Genomic DNA, 22,190 nt, shown 5'->3' on the forward strand with positions numbered 1-22,190 from the left:
TTCCTTCGAGTTAAACGCCAGTTTGTAACCTGTTTCTGGCATTTAACTCTGCTTTGCAACCTGTTTCTGGCGTTTAACTCCAGAATAGGGCAGAGAGCTGGCGTTGAACGCCAGTTTGCGTCATCTAAACTCGGGCAAAGTATGGACTATTGTATATTGTTGGAAATCCCTGGATGCTACTTTCCAACACAATTGAGAGCGCGGCATTTGGACTCCTGTAGCTCAAGAAACTTCTCTTTGAGTGCAGGGAGGTCAGAATCCAACAACATCTGCAGTCCTTCTTCAACCTCTGAATTTGATTTTTGCTCAAGTCCCTCAATTTCAGCCAGAAATTACCTGAAATCACAGAAAAACACACAAACTCATAGTAAAGTCCAGAAATGTGATTTTTATTCAAAAACTAATAAAAATATACTAAAAACTAACTAAATCATACTGAAAACTATGTAAAAACAATGCCAAAAAGTGTATAAATTATCCGCTCATCACTCACACATAAAAGAACTCAATCTCAAGAATCCCCAGCTGTGGCATCTCATGGTTGGCAGGGAGATTCTTAGCTCTTTCATATCTGTCATAGTTCTTCACAAATGCTCTTGAGTCCCGGAAGAGAGTCGGCTAGTAAAAACCACTTTGAAGGACCTTTGTAGCTGTCCTTTCACCACCAAAGTGGCCTCCATAACCAGAGCCATGACCGTGCCAAAGAATCTGTTGTGTTTGCTCATCTGGGACACATCTCCGGATTATACCATCTGAGCATCTCCTAAAAAGGTATGGTTCCTCCCAAAAGTAGTACTCTGCATCATTCAGTAGCTTCTTCACTTGTTATTTACTATACTCTTTTGGAATGAAATTCATGGATTTGTAATTTGCAATGTCTGCAAACCATGGAGCCTGCTGAATGATGAACAATTGCTCATTCAAAAATGTCTCAGTCACAACTGTGGGTGGTTGCACGCCCTCTTCAGGTTCAATCCTGCGAAGGTAGTCAGCTACTTGATTTTCTGACCTTTCCTATCTTTGATGTCAATATCAAACTCCTGAAGGAGTAGCACCCATCTGATTAATCTTGGTTTAGAATCCTATTTGGTTAGAAGGTACTTCAAAGCAGCATGATCAGTATAAATAATAACCTTAGAACCAATTAAAGGGCTTAAACTTAACAATAGCATACACAATAGCTCATAATTCTTTTTCTGTAGTTGTGTAATTCTTTTGAGCATCATTTAACACACGACTAGCATAGTAAATGACATGCATAAGCTTGTCGTACCTCTGTCCTAAAACAGCTCCTATAGCATAATCACTAGCATCACACATTAATTCAAATGGCAAATCCTAGTCAGGGGGAGCTATGATGGGAGCAGGTTTGCTTTTAGAGTTTCAAAAGCATGCAAACATTCAGTATCAAATACAAAAGGAACATCAGCAACTAGTAGATTACTGAATGATTTAGCAATCTTAGAAAAGTCCTTTATAAATCTTCTGTAAAATCCTGCATGACCCAAGAAATTCCTGACTGTCTTAACATTGGTTGGTGGTGGTAATTTTTTAATTACGTCCACCTTGGCTCTATCAACCTCAATCCCCTTGCTTGAAATCCGGTGTCCAAGAATAATACCTTCTGTAACCATAAAGTGACAGTTTTCCCAATTTAAAACAAGGTTTGATTCTTGATACCATTTCAAGACCAGAGATAAATGCTTAAGGCAAGATTCAAAAAAATTACCAAAATAAAAAAATCATCCATAAACACCTCAATAAACTTTTCAACCATATCAGAAAAAAATTGAAAGCATACACCTTTGAAAAGTTGCTGGGGCATTACAGAGTCCAAATGGCATTCTTCTGTAAGCAAATACTCCAAAAGGACATGTGAATGCCATCTTCTCTTGATCTTGAGGGTCCACTGTAATTTAGTTATATCTAGAATATCCATCTAGAAAATAATAAAAAGCATGACCAGCTAACCTCTCAAGCATCTGATCCATGAAAGGCAGGGGGAAGTGATCCTTCCTTGTAGTAGTGTTGAGCCTCCTGTAGTCTATGTACATTCTCCATCCTGTGACGGTCCTTATAGGAATTAACTCATTCTTTTTATTTTTGATCACTGTCATCCCTCCTTTCTTGGGAACTACTTACACAGGACTCACCCAAGGACTGTCAGAAATAGGGTATATAATGCCGGCTTCCCATAATTTCATTACCTCTTTCTGGACCGCCTCTTTTATAGTTGGATTGAGTCTCCTTTGTGGTTGCACAATCGGTTTCGCATCATCTTCAAGAAGGATCTTGTGCATACACTTGGTTGGACTAATCCCCTTTAAATCACCAATGGTCCACCGAAGAGCTGTTTTATGGCTCTTGAGCACTGTAATCAGCGCCTCTTCCTTGCCAGGTTTCAAGGAAGAGCTAATAATCACTGGATATGAATCATTTTCACCTAGGAACACATATTTCGAAGAAGGAGGCAAGGGCTATAGCTCAAGCTTGGGGACTTCTACCTCCACCTTAGGCGTGCTCACCATGTTCTTCTGGGGTGGTGAATCATCAATCTTAAGTAATTCATACTCAGAGAGAGGATCCTGATGGGTGGATAAATGCCAGTTAAGAATTGCTGAAAAGTATTTACCAAAATGGCGTTGCAAGTACAACCTTAACTGATAAAATTTTCACTATCAATTTAGAATGTGTCAAAATTAATAATAAATAACTGGGAGTAGAATCCCGGGTCGTTTCTCTAAGAGTTGACACACGACGCAAATTATTAGTTAGAATTTTTCTGAATATTTGTTTTTTTTTTTAAATTGAGAACGGAAAAATAAATAGCTAGAAGTTAAAGCAATGAATAACTAACAAGAGATGATACGTATTTAAAATAAAAGGCCTTGGTTAGGGGAGAGAATTGGAGCTTCTATCCTTGTTGTCTTTCCCAAGTGTAAAAAAAATAAAGGTTCATTGCTCCCACTTAGTTATCCTCTAGCAATTGAAGAAAAGTCAAGTACGCATCACTAACTCTAGCTCACAGCTCCTAGTCACTTCACGGGGAAGGACTGGAGTTGGTGAGAATTGAGCAAGCCAGCAATTTCCAATTACAGATTACCACTTGGGTATAACAACTCAAGGGGTTCCAATTACTCAACCCCCAACCAAGTTGGGAGCTTACTCCATTAACATGAATGCCATTTTTATAAACACATAGTAGGAGTAAATAAAAGACATAATAATTATGAGAAATTAATTAAATTAAAATTGGCCCTAACAGTAATTAATAAGGATCAAATAAGTAATAAAAATAAACATAAAAATAATTCAACGAATTAATAAAATTCAAGAGTGACAAGATCCAAACATGAATTCAAAGCAATAAAATGGAAAAGAGTAATAGAGTTATTAGAAAAGAAAACTATAAGGACAATGACTCCAATTGAAGATAGTAGCAGCTCTCTCAAGATTCAATTCCAAGCAAAAATAAGAATGTCAAAAACCCTAGAGAGAAGTAGGTGTTTCTCTCACTATCATTCAAAAATAATAAAAAACTGAAGTGAAAAGTGAAGTGTGTTCATTCTTAGCTCCATATCAGCCTCTAGTCTGCATTTTTAGGCTTGAAACTGGGTCCAAATAAGCCCAGAAATCGCCCCTATCGAGTTCTGTTAAGTGTAGCACGTGACACTCTATCACCTGTACGTGTGGGTAAGCAGAAATCTCAGTGACGCGTCACGCGTACGTGTGACTACTTGTCGTGCCAGACTCACCATTTGTGGAACATAGTTTTTGAGTTAAGAACACAAAAGCATGTGAGTTTTGAGTCTAATTGTGTGGTTGCATCATATAACCACTATTTTCCTTCTTGTGTGTATTATTCTCTTTCTATGATTGTAATGTTTGATTTCTTTGATTCTTTATGTCTATTATTCTATGTATACATGCATTTATATGATTGAGGCCATCATTTTAATTAGCTCACTTACCCAAATAGCCTACCTTTCATCTACCATTGTTAGCCAATTTTAAGCCTATTTTAATCCCCTTTTGTTCTTAATTTTAGCACATCACTACTCCTAAGTAAAAAATAATTAATGTCCCTTGTTTGGATCTTTGATTAGCTTAGGCTAAGTGAGAGTGTGTATCATTCAAGTGGGAGAAATTTGGAAACATTGGGTGAGATAAAAGTGTATTTTATAGTTTTATTAAAAATCTTGGGAATTGGGCACATACTCATGCATTAAATGTTTAAACCATATGCATTGATACTTTTGTATATAAAAGAAAAAAAAGAAAAAAATATAAAAAAAGAATACAAAGAAAATAAAAAGAAAAAAAAGAATAGAAAAAGAAAAGCAATAAAAGGGGGAGAAAATGCCTCAAAGAATAGTTCAATAATAATAAATGCATATGGGATGTCGTAAAAAAGGGAATGCATGAGTGTGTGGAAAAGTGAAGAATGGGTAGTTAGGTTTCCATTTAAATTGTATAAGTTGTAGGTTAGGTGAGAGCTTAAGCTAGTTAAAGATTCAAATTTCAATCTCACTTGGCCATATACATCCTTACCTTGACCCTAGCTACATTACAACCTATGGATAAGTCCTCATGATATTTGTATGCATACATTGAATAATTTTTTATTGTTAGATGAAAAACAAATCTTAGAAAGCATGATTAGAGGAGAATTGAGTGAATTAACCTTATACACTTGAGTGACTAGAGTGAATAAACATCCGGTGAGGGTTCGGTGCTCAATTACATGTTTTCACCTTTGATTATCTCTTTTTTTGCAAGTCATAAACTCCTTTTAATAACTCAATTCAATTGTGGGTTTGATTTGATTATGATTGCTCTAGCCCTTGTGTTTATATATGTATTCTTAGAAATTGATTTATTTTGACCAAATAGTTGCATGCATTTAGATAGAGTGCATAGATAGTATGCATTGAATAAATGTTGATACCCCTTGTCTCTTTCTTTATAAACTCCAATTTTGTGGTTTATCTTGTGTTGAATTTAGAGGATTTTATCAACTTTTCTCACACTCATTCACCAAAAATAGCATGGTTTTGTGAATTTCTCCTAATTTGTGCTTAAGAGTGAAAACATGATTTTTAGGCCTTTAAATTGATAATTTTAATTCACTTTAATTTCATTCGATGCCTTGATATGTTTGTTGAGTGATTTCAGGTTCACAAAGGCAAGGATTGGGTGGAAGAAGTAAAAAGAAAAGCATGCAAAGTGGAGAATTCATGAAGAAATGAGTATTTGCAAAATTCACGGTGACGCGTGTACGTAGCCCATGCGTGCGCGTGGGAAGGAAATCTACTAGGTGACGCGTACGCGTGACCCATGCGTACGCGTGACAAGCAGCACGTGACCTCATTAAAGGCAACACGTTGGGGGCGATTTCTGAACCATCCAGGCCCCAAGTCCAACTCATTAATGCTATTAGAGGCCAAAATCAAGAAGGAGAAAGGGGGGAGCAATTAGGTAGTGCAGGAATCATACTTTAGGTTAGTTCTAGAGAGAGAAGCTCCCTTTTCTCTCTAGAATTTAGGGTTCTTAGTTTAGTTTTCTCTTAGATTTAGGTTTAATTACTTGTTTTGATTTAGTTTCCCTTACTTTTCCTTGTTGATTTGCTTCAATCTTCTTAGTTTCTCTTGTTAATTTCTCTTTTATGCCTCTTTTTAGTTTATGAACACTTTTGTTAATTTTCATTTCCTTTAATACAATTGATGTCTTTTTATGTTTCTTATTGTTTAATTGAGTTGTTATTGTCATTTTCTTGCTTTGGATAGTTGTAGAATTTATCATTCCTTGCAATTTTACCATGCTTTTCTTTTATGCCTTCTAAGTGTTTGACAAAATGCTTGGTTGGGCTTTAGAGTAGATTTTGAGAATTCCTGGCCTTGAAAGAGAAATTAGGTGCTCTTGAGTCCTTAATAGCCAACTTATGTTGGTGATCTAGAGTTGTTAGTTAATATTGTTTCTATTGACACTAATTTCTTGCTAATTCAATTAGTAAGTTGATTAGAACTTATGGATTGAGAATAACTAGTCTTATTTGATTTTCTCTCTAGTGCACGTGTATGCAAAACCTACACTATTTCGTACAACAACAGCAGTACCAGCAAGTGCACTAGGTCGTCCAAGTAATACCTGAGCGAGTCAGGGTCAATCCCATGAGGATTGTGGCTTGAAGCAAGCTTGTGGTTGTCTTGCAGGTCTTAATCAGGCGGAATCAGAAGGTTTTTTGTTGAATGTGTAAAGCATGTGTTTTCAGGGATAGGAATAGATGATACGATTAGATTGAAAGTCAGAGTAAAGTAACTCTGGTACTATCAGCTTCTTTGCTTGTGAATGATCTTCTTCTATGGCAGACTGTAAGTGATCAAAGCCACGGCAATGGTCTTTGATCTCTTCTGCTACAGAATGAATGCCAGGTCCCTTGGTATTCAATCCGATGGAGGATGAAGCGCATAGCAATCCATTCTCTTGGCGAACTTACTCAAAACTCCACAGACAAAGTAGAATCTTTCAGATCAGAGAATGCTGCTTCTTGGATCTAGCCTATACCACGGAGACCTTAATCTCCCCGGAGATCAGCTGAACTGATGTCTTAAGAAGTCCCCAACGAAATTGTGGATTAACCGTCTGAGAGATGTAAATCCATAGCTGTTGGTTCATGCTTTCCTGCCAAGTATTCACATGAACCCAAGTAGACGCGGGTGTTTGTCAGGCACGTTCGTCTTAATGTGATGAACAGAGCCAATTTGTCAGATCGTCTTATTCATCACGATGAAGATTGGGATATACTTCTTAGAGATAGGTCAGATACGGATCGCAGAAGGAGAAATAGTACTTTAATTAATTCATAGGACTCGGCAGGGCTCCTCCACTCAACCTAGGAGGTTTAGAAACTTATATTGAAAGTAAAACACAAAGATAAAAATGTGTATGGAGCTCTCTTGAATCGGAGAGTGTTGAAAAGTGGTCCAAAAAAGACTCTAACTTACATAGAGTTAATCCCTTAAATACTAAACAGATGACTAGTAAGGATAAAATAGTCTATTTAGTGCTAAAATCCACTTTTGAGGCCCACTTAATGAGTATTTGGGCGTGGAATTCCATCTAGGGGGTCCTTTCTAGGCCTTTGGATGCTGGGCTCCGCTCTTTGGACGCTGGACGCTTGGAAGGGGCAGGAAGCTGGCGTTGGACGCCAGTTTTGGGCCTTCTAATCCGAAGAAAAGTATGTATTATTATATATTGCTTGAAAGATTTGGAAGTTATCTTTTCATAGCCGTTGAGAGTGCTCTATTTGGACTTCTGTAGCTCTAGAAAAGCTCTTCCAAATGCAAGTAGGTCAGATCTGGACAGCATCTGTAGTGCTTCCTCTGTCTCTGAATCAGACTTTTGCTCCAGCTCCTCAATTTCAGCCAGAAATTACCTGAAATTGCCCAAAAATACAAAAACTCATAGTAGAATCCAAAAATGAAAATTTAACACTAAAAACAATAAAAACTCAATAAAAACTAAATAAAAATTACTAAAAACTATATGAAAATGATGTCAAAAAGCGTATAAAATATCCGGTCATCACAACACGAAACTTAAACTATTACTTGTCCCCAAGCAACTAAAAACACAGTAGGATAGAAAGAAAATTAAGATACAATAAATTTCTAACAAATGAAGCTTAGTTAAAAATCGGATGAGTGGGACTTAGTAGCTTTTTGCTTCTGAATAGTTTTTGCATCTCACTATCCATTGAAACTCACAGATGTTGGCATCCTTAGGAACTTAGAATCCATATGATATTATTGACTTTTCTAGTTAAGCTTATTTTGATTCTTGAACACAGCTTTTTAAGTCTTAGCCGTGACCCTAAGCACTCTGTTTTACAGTATTACCACCAGATATATTCATGCCACAGACACTTTACCTGGGTGAACCTTTTCAGATTGTGACTCAGCTTTGTTAGATTCCCCAGATAGACGTGTCCAGAGTTCTTAAGTACACTCTTTTTGCTTTGGACCACGACTTTCACCACTCAGTCTCAAGCTTTTCACTTGACACCTTCACGCCACAAGTACATGGTTAGGGACAGCTTAGATTGAGCTACTTAGGCTGGGATTTTATTCCTTTGGGCCCTCCTAACCGCTGATGCTCAAAGCCTTGGGCCCTTTTACCTTGCCTTTTGGTTTAAAGGGTTACTAGCTTTTTCTGCTTGCTTTTTATTTTTTTTTCTTTTTATATTTTTTGCTACTTTTTTTTCGCAAGCTGTTTCTTTTTCTTTTGCTGCTTTTTGTTGCTTTAAGAATCAATTTATTAATTTTTCAGATTATCAATAATATTTTTTCTTTTTCCATATTCTTTCAAGAGCCAACATTCATAAATTTTAACTTCAAATATGCACTGTTTATTTCATACATTTAGAAAATAAAAGCAAATGACACCATATCAAACTAATTGAACTAATCTTATTTTAAACTTGAAATTCATGCATCTCTCAATTCTTTTTAAAAAAAATTATTTAAGCAATGTGAGAGATATATGGAACATTTTACAATTTTAAAGACATCAAATGCAAATAATCATGTAACTAGAACAAGAGAACAGATAGATAAACAAACAGAAAACAAAAAAATAATAGGAAAGGAGTAAAAGAGAACGAATCCATCTGGATGATGGTGGCCTGTGCTCCTCCTTGAGGATCCCACGTAGTGCTTGATCTCTTCTATGTCACTCATTTGTCTTTGTTGAGGCAGCTGCACAGGTTCATGTGCATGCTCTCTAGTTTGCTCCATCCTCTTCTTCTATACTTAAGAGTGGTAGAAGTCACCAAGCAGAGCTTTTATAACACCAAACTTAAGAGTTTTGCTTGTCCTCGAGCAAATATGAATATAGGAGAAGGTGGGGTAGGTGGAGCTTCTGTGGGACTTCTTGGTCCTGAGAGGCTAGGGAATTCCAAATTCCCTACTCTTTTGTATTAGCGTTTGAACACCCAGGGGCTGCTCCCTGGCTGGCGTTCAACGCCAGCAATGCTCCCCTTTTGGGAAGTTGAATGCCCAGCAGGGCTTCCTGGCTGGCGTTCAACTTTAACACTCCACTTGGAGTGTTCTGTTTTCACTGCTGTGAATTCTGTCTCTTGACTGATGCACATGATCATGAATCTAAAAGAAAAAAAAAACAAAACAAAATAAAATAGATAATTAAGGTTGGGTTGCCTTCCAACAAGCGCTTCTTTAATGTCATTAGCTTGACGGACAACTCCTTTCAAGGAGGAAGATAGTCATAGAGGAATAAATCCTCACTCCTTACTGGGGGTTGCCTTCCTGTGCTCTCATGGAATAGCTTAATACGCTCAAGAGACAGGATTTTGTTCACTGCCTGAGGCAGGGTTGGGCTTTCAGCAATATGCTGGTGTCCCTTTTTGTCACTTCTCTCTTCCATCGTGAATACCATGATGAGACAAGTGAACACCATTTTCCATGGTGAAAAGCCCTCAGTAGGGATATTTTTTTTTTCAGCCCCTAGGTATCTTCCTTTTGGGTCCTTCCTCCTTTGTGGACGATGTACATCCAACATCAAACGTACGTTTGGTATTAGGAGGTATTGAATTAGTTCCATCAAAGGGAGGAGGCTTGGATGCTGAATCCTTTATGCAAGTGCCTCCCTTGTCAGGGGGTAATGGAGGGTCAAGAACCTTGAATATCATCCAGTCCTTATGCAAGGTAATCCTTGTTTCCTCTTGGATTCCCAGCTTCTCCATTACTACACTTGACCCTAGGTCACACAGAGCCTTCTCAAAGGTCATGATGCCTATGGTGCAAGGAATCAGAAGGCGTCCAAGGTCTGGAAGCTTCTGAGGTAGCTCTTGTTGAACCAAAGCATTGAGGTCTTTGGAAAGTGATGCGGGCAGAAATTGGTGAATTAAAAATTATTAGAATATATGCGTTGCAAGTATAGTTCTTAACTCACTAGAAATCCACCGCTCAATTTAGAAAGGTGTCACAGAAAATTGAAATTTAAAATACTGGGAGTATGAATCCTAGGTCGTCTCCCAACGAGTTGCAGGAAAGGGTGCTATTTTATTAATCAGATGTTTTCGAAAAGGGTTGAGTTGAGTAAACAGGAAATTAAATTGATGAAATTGAGTAATGTAAATAAAATCCTTGACTGGGAGTTGATTACATGGTAGCCCTATTCTTGATGGAACACTCTTAAGATTAATTGACAATTGAGAGTTATTTCGTTTAGTTATCCTTTACTAAGTAAGGGAAGGTAAAAACAAGTTGGAATACTGTTCTATTCACAAGTCCCAATCCACTCTAGGGAGGATTGGTGTCAGGAACTAGAGAGCAAACCAACAATAACCCAATTACAATCTTTCTCTTGAATCTTCCAACTCAAGGGTTCCTTTTAATCAACTCCATATCAAGTTAGGGAATTACTCACTCATTGTAAAGGTAAAATTCATAGCATATGAGAAGGAATTAAAGAAATACATTGTAAATAAAAATTAAAATAGTCAATTAAAAATAAAAATGATCCTTGTATTAAATAATCCTAAAAATATTCCAATGGTAAAGTTAAACAAAGCAAAGAACATGGATGAGTAAACCAAGTAAAGAAAACGAACTAGAATGACGAAGTCTTGATGAGGTAATAACTCTTCTCAATATCCAATGCAAAGAGCAATCGCAAATTAAATCCTAAGAACTATGAATGTCCAGAGAGAAAAACCTAGGGGAGGAGTAAAACTAGATCTAAAAACTAAAACTGTGTAGAATGAATATTGTATCTGGTTTCTGCATGTTCTCTGTCTCTAGTCTGCTGTTCTGGGCTGAGAACTGGGTCAAAATAGGGTCCAAAATCGCCCCCAGCGAATCATGCAAATTATGCAGATCGCGCATGTCACGCGATCGCGTCATCCATGCGGACGCGTCATTCGCGCTTTTCCTTGCCACGCGTTCGCGTCGTCCACGCCTCCGCGTCGCTCGTGCTTTTCCAGTCTGCGCGGTCGCGTGAGCTATGCGGCCGCGTCACTGCGATTTCTCCTCTTTCGCGCGGTCACATGAGCCATGCGGCCGCGTCACTTCTCGCTGGTTATCTCCTCAATTTCTTGTGTTCCTTCCGTTTTTGCTAGCTTCCTTTCCAATCTCCAACTCATTCATGCCCTATAAAGCCTGAAACGCTTAACACACAGATCACAGCATCGAATGGAATAAAGGAGAATAAAAATGCATAATTAAAAGTCTCTAGGAAGCAGTTTTCAATCATGTAATAATTTCAGGAAGGAAATATAAATGCATGCTAAATTAATGAATAAGTGGGTAAGGATCATGATAAAACCACACAATTAAACACAATATAAACCATAAAATAGTGGTTTATCAGAAAGCAATGGAGGTTCTTCCTCCAAAGGCTTTGTACCAAATAGTTTGGCATTCAGCTTCCTGAGAGCTTTTAGGTGCCGAGCAACTTGCTCTTCCCTAGAGTCTTCCACCTCACTTGACGATGAGTAGTCATCAGAACTCTGATGAGTCCATAATTGATGGTGATTTTTGGTTAGAATTCAATGGATTTTCATCATATAAACTCACACTTATTCCCTTGAATAGCATGCTTTTGATCTCTCTTCCCAATTTGTGCTTGATCATGAAAATATGCTCTTTTATACCTAATTGAATCTATTTTATTCTATTTGCCTTCCATTCGATGCCTTGATGTTATTGGTGAGTGCTTTCAGGTATATAAGGTAGGAATGGATTGGAAAAAATAGAAAAAGAGCATGCAAAGTCGAGAAAGCAAGAGAAATTAAAGGATATGAGCTCAGAGATGTGTGCGTGCGCACAGCTACCTATTTGTACGCACAGCCATCCAAGCAAAGCACGTGGAGTACTTAGAGCGTGTTGCGTGTCCGTCCCAGCATCGCCTAGTGTGCGTGCACACAGCTTCCTATGCGTACGCACAAGTCGGGATTTTCGCCGAAGTGTGCGGACGCACGCACCTGTGCGTCCGCACAGGTGTCCGCACATGACTTCATTAAAATGGCACATGCCTCGCAATTTGGGGGCTTTGGAGGCCCATTTCTGAAGTCTTCTAGCTCATATTGGAGGGGGAAATGAAGACATAACACATGATATCATTTAGTATAGCTTTGGAGTAATGGTAGGAGTTTTTAGTTTAGTTTTTCTCTAAGTTTTTCATCTTCTCTATTAGGGTTTATATTAGGGTTTTATATTCAAGTGCCATTTCCATTTTTTATCTTGGATTTTGAAAGCTTCCATTGTAAGTATTCTCTTGTTATTACTCTTTATAGTTACATTGTCATTACTCTTTTTTCTAATTCAAGTTATAGTTCAATTTTGCTTCTCTCATGCAATTTAAATTTCTTGTTGATGAATTTGATGTTTGATGCTTGTTACATGCTTTCTTGTGTTATTCTTGTTGATTGAGATCAATTGTTACTTTTAGTTTCAAGCCTTTACTCGTTTTCCTCATGTTTAAGCTTTTTACCCACCAAGTGTTTGACAAAATGTCAAACATGGTTTTAGGCTAAATTTTTTGGTTCTTGGCTTGGGTAAAGTGAGCAATTGGGTTCCTAGAGTTAGAATGTCCAACATTTAGTTTTAATTCTTGGGTTGTTAATTGTTCTTGTTTCCACTAACGCTAATTTGTTGCAAAAGTAATTAGAAAGCAAGTTAGGATTTGTGGGTTAAGGACACTTATGCTCATTTAACTTACTTTTCAATGTGAGGGTTGATCAAGTGAGACTAATCCATCATAATTGTCATAGTTGTGGTTCCAACAAGGAAAGGACCCTTAACTCACTCCAAGCTAAGACTCTTTTTGATGCTTTCAATCTTTTATACCTTTATATGTTGATTTCTTTTATACTTTACTTGTTTATATTGCATAGTCGGTTCTTTAATTTCTTAATTAGTTCAATCATTACAATTTTGCATGTTCTTTTATTACTTTATATGTTCATTTCTTCATTCACAACCCGTTGATCACTACAACCGGAATTGCACACTCATTGTTCTAAAGTGCTCCTAGGGAGACGACTTGGGAGTCTAATACTCTCAGTTTTAATTTGGTTTTGCTTGTGACATATCTTGTGAATTTTCAATTTGATTCAAGGGGCCAATTCATCGGGTTAGGACTATACTTACAACGTTAAATCCGTTTTCTTTGGACAACCGAGTTCCCAACCCACATGTGAGTTGGTTACACACCTGATGAGCGGATAATTTATACGCTTTTTGACATTGTTTTTAGTATGTTTTTAGTAGGATCTAGTTACTTTTAGGGATGTTTTCATTAGTTTTTATGTTAAATTCACATTTCTGGACTTTACTATGAGTTTGTGTGTTTTTCTGTGATTTCAGGTATTTTCTGACGGAAATTGAGAGACTTGAGCAAAAATCAGATTCAGAGGTTGAAAAAGGACTGCTGATGCTGTTGGATTCTGACCTCCCTGCACTCAAAGTGGATTTTCTGGAGCTACAGAACTCAAAATGGCGCGCTTCCAATTGCGTTGGAAAGTAGACATCCAGGGCTTTCCAGCAATGTATAATAGTCCATACTTTGGCCAAGAATTGACGACGTAAACTGGCGTTCAACGCCAGCCTTCTGCCCAAATCTGGCGTCCAGCGCCAGAAAAGGATCCAAAACCAGAGTTGAACGCCCAAACTGGCACAGAAACTGGCGTTCAACTCCACAAATGACCTCTGCACGTGCAACACTTAGGCTCAGCCCAAACACACACCAAGTGGGCCCCGGAAGTGGATTTATTCATCAATTGCTTACTCATGTAAACCCTAGTGACTAGTTTATTATAAATAGGACCTTTTACTAGTCTTTTTGCAAATCTAGTCTCTGATCTATTTAAGGCCACTGTAAGTTTCATGAATAAAACAAGGTCTTCGATTAGAAATCTGGAAGCACAAGTGGGCCAGCTGAGTAAAAGGATCACTGAAATCCCTCCTAGTACTCTCCCAAGCAATACAGAAGAGAATCCAAAAGGAGAGTGCAAGGCCATTGACATAAGCGCCATGGCCGAACCTATGAGGGGAGGAGAGGACGTGAATCCCAAGGAGGAAGACCTCCTGGGACGTCCAGTGATCGATAAGGAGCTTCCCTCTGGGGAACCAAGGGACTCTGAGGCTCATCTAGAGACCATAGAGCTTCCATTGAACCTCCTTATGCCCTTCATGAGCTCTGATGAGTATTCCTCTTCTGAAGAGAATGAGGATGTCACTGAAGAGCAAACTGCCAAGTTTCTTGGTGCAATCATGAAGCTGAATGCCAAATTATTTGGCATTAATACTTGGGAAGTTGAACCTCCCTTGTTCATCAATGAACTAAGTGATCTGGATCAACTGACATTGCCTCAGAAGAGACAGGATCCTGGAAAGTTCATATTACCTTGTACCATGGGCACTGTGATCTTTAAAGCTCTGTGTGACCTTGGTTCAGGAGTAAACCTCATGCCCTTCTCTGTGATAGAGAAACTGGGAATCTATGGGGTGCAAGCTGCTAAAATCTCACTAGAGATGGCAGACAGCTCAAGAAGACAGGCTTATGGACAAGTAGAGGACGTATTGGTAAAAGTTGAGGGCCTTTACATCCCTGCTGATTTCATAGTCCTAGATACTGGAAAGGAAGAGGATGAATCCATCATCCTAGGTGTCTAAGCATTAAAGAATTCTAAGTTTGGTGTCTTGCATGTTTTCTTTGCATTAAAAATTTTTCAAAAATATGTTCTTGATGTTCATCATGATCTTCATAGTGTTCTTGGTGTTCCTCTTGACATTCATAGCATTCTTGCATGCATTCATTGTTTTGATCTAAAAATTTCATGCATTGCATAATTTTCATGTTTTCATAAAAATTTCAAAATCAAAAAAATATCTTTCCCTTTTTCTCTCATCAAATTCGAAAATTGAGTTGACTTTTTCAAAAATTTTTAAAATCAAGTTGTTTCTTATGAGTCAAATCAAATTTTCAAATTTGAAAATCTTATCTTTTTCAAAATCTTTTTCAAAAATCAAATCTTTTTCAAAATTCTTAGTTATTTTTGAAAATTCCAAAAATATTTTTCAAAAATCTTTTTCTCATTTTAAATCATAATTTTCGAAAATAACTTAAACAATTAATGTTTTGGTTCAAAAATTTGAAGTTTGTTACTTGCTTGTTAAGAAAAATTCAAACTTTAAGTTCTACAATCATATCTTGTGATTCCTTGTGAATCAAGTCATTAATTGTGATTTTAAAAATCAAATCTTTTTCAAAAAACTAATTTCTATCATATCTTTTCAAAAATATCTTCTTATCTTATCTTTTTCAAAAATATCTTTTCAAAATATCTTTTCTAACTTCCTAAATTCTTATCTTTTCAAAAATTTGTTTCAACTAACTAACTAACTTTTTGTTTGTTTCTTAACTTTTTCAAAACTACCTAACTAACTCTCTCTCTCTCTAATTTTCGAAAATATCTCCCCTCTTTTCAAAAATTTCTTTTTTAATTAACTAATTATTTTTATTTTTTATTTTTGATTTCAAAAATTTTTCGAAAAAAATACTAACAAATTTTCAAAAACCAATTTTCAAAAATCACTAACTCCTTTTTCAAAATAATTTTCGAAAATTATCCCTCCCCCATCTCATTCTATTTATTCATTCATATCTTAACATCTCATTTCACCTCTTTCCATCCTCACAGTTGTGTTTCTTCCATTATATTACATTCTTTGTCTCCCCCTCTTCTTCCACGCGTATGAAGCTCATCACCATGAGATCCCGGAGATGCCTCAAATGCACTTTCCTCCACAAAACTATTGGGAGCAAATCAACACCTCCCTAGAAGAATTGAACTCCCATATGGGACAACTAAGGGTGGAACATCAAAAGCACTCCATCATGCTTCAGGAAATAAGAGAAGATCAAAAAGCAATGAGGGAGGAGCAACAAAGACAAGGAAGAGACATAGAAGAGCTCAAGGACATCATAGGTTCCTCAAGAAGGAAACGCCACCATCACTAAGGTGGATTCATTCCTTGTTCTTCTTTCTTCTGTTTTTCGTTTTCTATGTTATGTGCTTATCTATGTTTGTGTCTTCATTACATGATCATTAGTAGTTAGTAACTTTGTCTTAAAGTATGAATGTCCTATGAATCCATCACCTCTCTTAAATGAAAAAATGTTTTAATTCAAAAGAATAAGAAGTACATGAGTTTCGAATTTATCCTTGAACTTAGCTTAATTATATTGATGTGGTGACAATGCTTCTTGTTTTCTGAGTGTATGCTTGAACAGTGCATATATCTTTTGAAGTTGTTGTTTAAGAATGTTAAATATGTTGGCTCTTGAAAGAATGATTCAAAAATATGGTTAATAATTTAAAAAGATTTTTATTTTAATTGTTAAATTCTGGAAAAATAGAAGAGAGAAAAGAGAGAGAAGTTTTCGAAAATTTGGAAGAGAAAAGAGTTAGTTAGGTAGTTTTGAAAAAGAAAGAGAAAAGAAGATATTATTTTCGAAAATTAAGGAAGAGAAGAGTTAGTTAGGTGGTTTTGAAAAAGATGAGAGAGAAGATAAGATATTAATTAAGAAAAGATAAAAAATAAAAATAATAAAAGATAAGACAAGAAAAGATTTAAAATTAAAATTTGAAATTAGAAAAAGATAAGATAGAAATTTAAAAGATTTGAAAAAAAGATTGAATTTTAGAATTGGAAGGTGGAAAAGAAAAGGTAAGAAACTAAAAAGATAAGATTTTGAAAAAGATTTGATTTTAAAATTTAAAATTTGAAAAAGATAAGATTTTTAAAAAAGATATGATTTCTTTATTTTTAAAAATTTTGATTTTTGAAAACTTGACAACTAAGATATGATAAGATAAAATTTTAAATTTAAAATCTGAATTTTTAAGCTAATTTTCGAAAATTATAGTCAAAATTAGTTAGAAAATATATTTTTTTATTTTTGAATTTTATAATGAAAGAGAAAAACACAAAAAAGACACAAGATTTAAAATTTTTAGATCTAGTACCCACTACTAGAAAACTAGTTATTACAGACGGATATTTTCGACGGATTTTATCCCACTGAAATACAGACAGAATTTCAGAGGGATTTTTTTGTCGGAAAACAAAAAAAATATATTAGCATAAATTACAAACGGAAAAGAGAATCCGTCTATAATTCTGTCAGAAAAATTAATTTTTTCCGTAAAAAATAGTTACAGACGGATTTTCCGTCTATAATTTAAATTATTCTATCGAAAGAGGTGAAAATAAGGGTATGAAAATCACGTTCTCCTCGACGGCGTCTTCATTTTACAAAACACCCCATCCTTCATCGACGCCGCTTCTCACCGATTCGCTCCTAATCTTTCATCATCGGCGCCTTTCGCCCCTTCACCGCCATTCACGAAGCTCCATCACACCCCTTCCCCAATCTCTCTCTTTCAGTATCAATGCCGATGAATTTCGCTACCTTCTCCACGTTGTTTTCTGTCGCTGCTCGCTAAAGCTCGTCAGCGTCGTCGCCGCCGCTTTTACCTCTTCTTCTCGTCGCCGTAGGTTTCGTCGTTCCTTCATATTACATTGATTTTCTTGCAATTGTATCTGTTCTGTTCTCAAAACAAATTTAGGATTTTATTACAATGACAGATATGGCAAGCTTTCTATGAACGAACTCCCTTCATTCTTCTCTTCTTTGTTTCTTCCCTATGACTGTGTAACCCTTTCTAGTCTCTGCCATTTTTTTTCTATTGAATTGAAATTTTGGATTGAACTAACCTGTGTATTAATCCTTGGTTTATATATTCCAGTGATTTGGTTGTAGCTTCTCCTGTGGAGGATTACTTTTTATACATTGATGATCTGAAAAATCCTGATAAAGTTAGAATTTTGTTCAAATTACTTTTCTACTTTATCTCCAAAGAAAGAAACTCTTTTGACTCGATTCCTTTCCTCGTCATTGTTAATAGTAGGAAGAAGTTGAGAAAATTACACAACCATATTTAGATGCTCTTGGTGAAGACTATTCTGTTTGTTGCCAAGGTAATGAATGAATCACAGTTAGTGTTAGCCTACTGGTTATTGAAATTATGCAGTTTTATTTGTAATTATACCTGAATCCTTTTAAATTTTACTGTAGGAACTGCTTTTTTTCCTTTGCAAAGCTGCATGAACCATTCCTGTAGTTCTAATGCCAAAGCCTTCAAGAGAGACGAGGTACGTTTCGAACTGAGTCAATCGGTACCTGGTTTAATTTGATTCTGCAAAGATATGACTATCTTTGTAGTCCTAATCTTTTTGTATACAGGATAGGGATGGCCAAGCAACCATAATCGCAGTAAGGCCGATTCGAAAAGGAAAAGAGGTTGGTTTGTGAAAAATGTTTTATATCTGTAGTGTAAATACCGCTGGATCAGCTTTAGAGCATATTAAGAGGACTCATGAGGCTGTAAATGAGAAAAAGTCCAAACATATTTCTGCAGCAGTGTCACTAATCAGGTATCTAGTGAATTGATTGTGAGAAACTGAGAATAACTGTCAGTAATGCCCATGCTTTTTGAAAATGTGCTTCATTCAGTCGTAATCCGCTCTTAAACTAATACTTTTATGATCAACTGATGCAATATCAATCACTTGTGTATAGTAATGCTTCTAATAGCAATGAGCAACATGGCATGGAGATCAATTCTGCTCGTGTTGCAACAGAGGAAGACGTGGCAAAGAACAGCAAGGATCTCTTTGAGCAGTTTGATGGTAAGTGTATGGTTTCATTGTATAGCAAAATTGGTTGCAAAAAAGCAGCAAAATTATTTTATTATTGGTATTCTGACGTGTGTGTCCATTAGCAATCTGGTTTCAGAACTCTACTCTTTACCATTTTAGCATGTTTCATACCTCCCACCATATTCAACTTGTTCCTGCCACATTGTTTCATTATGCATATAACTAGTATGTTTTATCACTAGTTAATATATATATATATATATATATATATATATATATTCCAAACTACCATTGTTTCATTATGCATATAACTAGTATTTTTTATCACTAATTAATCTCTTTGACAGTTTTAATTACCAATTCATATGTAAACTAATCTTGACTCTAACAACAGCAAGTGAGAAATCTAGAGAAGGGTCTTCCACAATACAAAGCAGCACCTTTGTTTGATAAGCTTGTGTTTGATAAGGTATGCTTTAAACTTAATCAATACTTTGCTAGCAAGATAGAAAACTCATGAAAGATTGAATTAAAAAGCTAATGCATTATTGGTTTGAATAATTGGTAGACAAAACAAGCATTAGGTGGACGAGTTCAAATCTTGTTATCAGGAGCTGCCCTTTGCCTAGACATGTTGAGGAGTTTATGAGGGTCACTAGTGGATCTACATTATCACACGGATATGCTATTCACTAGTTTGATTTGATAATAGTTTTATTTTTTCTAAAAGAATCCAAGATTGTATAAAAAAGAATGTGATTTTGATCTTACAATACTGGATTCATGTTATATTTGGAGTTTTCTTAAATCATAAACTCTTTACAGGAAAAGATACTAATGCTACTGATATGGGAAAGAAGGGTAGTTGGTTTTCTGCAATAACGAGGGTTTTCTTGTTGCGACTACATTTGAGTTGAGTTGAATGGTATGTTCTTGACAGGTTCTATAAAGAAATGATGGAGTCGCTTTTTGGATATAATGCTACTCAAGAAAAATCTAAACCCGGAATGAAGAAAGAATCTCATGAACAAACTCCTCAATATATTCAGATACCATGTAGTAGTGCTTTGTGTTTGTTGAAGAGAAGGTTATATATATAGATATTAGATTAGATAGGAACAATGAAAAGGTACATGCTTTTACAATAAAAATAAGTTATTGGTACTTGAACAAAGTATGTCAGGAATTGCATATTAAATAATAGGATAATAATAATTTCTATTAAGAAATATATAGTAGTGGAACATTGAAACGTGTTGGCAGGCTAGCAAATTAAGGGGTCCAAATTAGTAGAAAGAGAAATAAACATTTAAAGTTTGGAGGGCAGTGAAACTATACTCATGCAAAATTTAATTTAAAATGTGTACCCGATGGCTTCTATGATTCATGTGCCATAATTATAAGGCACTTATTTCTTTTCTAGATACACCAGAAAAATACAGTGTATCCCTCTTTCGTACCTTCATTTTCTGTTATCTTTTGTACAAAAGGAAGCCTAAAGGTTAAGAGAATGTGTTGACCCATCAATATCTTTCGGATGAGTCTAATTTATAAGAAATAATTTTGTTTTCAAATTGGAGTATATACTGATGACATGCTGAACATCCCAGGCTTTTTTGGATGGAGAACGAGCTACAAGATATTTGACAAGTGAAAGCAGGAATTAAGTTTGTTTATTGTTACTACTACTACTACTACTACTTCCTTGTAGTTTAATGGATATGGTAATTTAATCTAATATTCAGGACATGTCTTGTAGCTTATTTCTCCTCATTAAACCAAATTTTGTTGCTTTATTCTAATTATTTGAATGTGTTCTTGTTTGACAGTTGACTGAACAAAAATTGACAAGAAAGGAAGGTATAAGCTTTTCTTGTTTGAGGTTACTTGCTAAGATTAAGCCTCGCTATCTTTCACTTGAAATTTCTGAAGGTTTTGATAAATTTTACCACCAATAGAAGCAGGAGGCTAATCTGATTCAATCTGCTCTTATTGTCAATTATCTCTGTTTCCATCTCAATGTGTTCCTGTCCTAAATAACATTGTTCATCTTTTGTTGTTTAGGAAGCTTGCAGACAAGATTGCAGCTTCTGGTTACTATGTGGTTGTTCCGGACTTCTTTTATGGTGAACCCTATGATCCTTAGAATACTAATAGACCTTTAGGAATGTGGCTAAAAGATCATGGAACGGTTAGTTCTTTTTAATGATTCAACATTATTTCTTTGTTCATAATGATTCAACATTATTTCCCCATGATCCAAACCACAAGCTGCAAATCCACCATATTCTCTCTCATCCTCTCCTCTTTCTCCAATGAAACCTCTCAGTTCCTGCTGTGATTCGATCCTCTGCTGATTGGAAGAACACTAGGAAGAACAAGAAGTGCAGAAGGAGGAACACTGAAAAAAGCAGCATAACATGTCACCATAAACATGCTTCTTCTTCTTCTTCTTCTTCTTCTTCTTCTTCTTCTTCTTCTTCTTCTTCTTCTTCTTCTTAGGATGTATGGTGTGGCCCTGGAATTGGATTCGCATCAGATCATGCTTCTGCTTCTGTGGATTGTGTGGTGGCAAGGAAGAATACTTCTTCAAGAAGGAACCTTGATGCTGTTGAGAGAGCAACACATAGGGAAGAGGTATTCTTCTTTCTCCATCATCATCTTCTACTTCAATTCTTACTGTTTTCTTTTTTTTATTTAATTGATTCATTTATGTTGTTTTCTCTTCAGACATTGCATTTTCATGTTCATATAATTGTTGTGAATTGAGGCCTCTTCTCTTCCTCAACTCAATGATAGTTCTTGATTGCTTAATTGATCAAAGACTTGTATAAAGTATCCAGTCACTGAATTGAATCTGAGAAATCTATGGAAGAATTCCAAATTATTGCAGGTAGATACTTGAAATTTAATCAAAAGTAACTGCAGTGGTAACAATTCCTTTTTGGTTCTTTTTTCTAATAACTGCAGTGTAGATCGGATATAGTAAAGTAGACATCCTCTACTCAGAAAGTGGGAAGCAGCGAATAATTTTGATGGACCAAGAATCTCAAGAAGCAAGTATATTGCCATCATCACTAAGAAGTTCAAGAAAGAATGAAGCTATCCATAAATTAGGATATTGAATCTTGATGAGTACACTAGTAGTTATTTGTCATCTAATGTATTTAGATTGTATTATTGTATGAAAATAATTGCTTCTTATTATAAAGAAAGCGTTTTGTACTCACTGGTGTGCTTTTCTATTTATACCATCAATAAAAATTTGTATTTATTAAATTTATATTTATTTTGTATGAAAATAAGTTTATTTTGTAATTAGAAAAATAAAAAAAATTCCATTTTACTTTATTGACAGATTTACAGACGGATTTTCTGTCTGTAATTAATGTGTAAGATGATTTTCCAAAGTTCAAATTACAAACGAAAAATCTGTCAGAAAAT

General features: G+C 35.8%; 2 long non-coding RNA genes across 2 annotated transcripts; both read left to right on the top strand.

The window, feature by feature from the left end:
* LOC107632277 lies at positions 12,310 to 21,833 on the top strand. Its single transcript, XR_002362279.1, has 3 exons — positions 12,310 to 12,320; positions 21,076 to 21,383; positions 21,717 to 21,833. It is a non-coding gene; the product is annotated as an uncharacterized LOC107632277 (long non-coding RNA).
* Positions 17,993 to 18,387, top strand: LOC107632271. Its single transcript, XR_001618690.2, has 3 exons — positions 17,993 to 18,065; positions 18,163 to 18,239; positions 18,331 to 18,387. It is a non-coding gene; the product is annotated as an uncharacterized LOC107632271 (long non-coding RNA).

The sequence above is a fragment of the Arachis ipaensis genome, chromosome B01 (assembly GCF_000816755.2).
Source record: "Arachis ipaensis cultivar K30076 chromosome B01, Araip1.1, whole genome shotgun sequence".
NCBI lineage: Eukaryota > Viridiplantae > Streptophyta > Magnoliopsida > Fabales > Fabaceae > Arachis > Arachis ipaensis.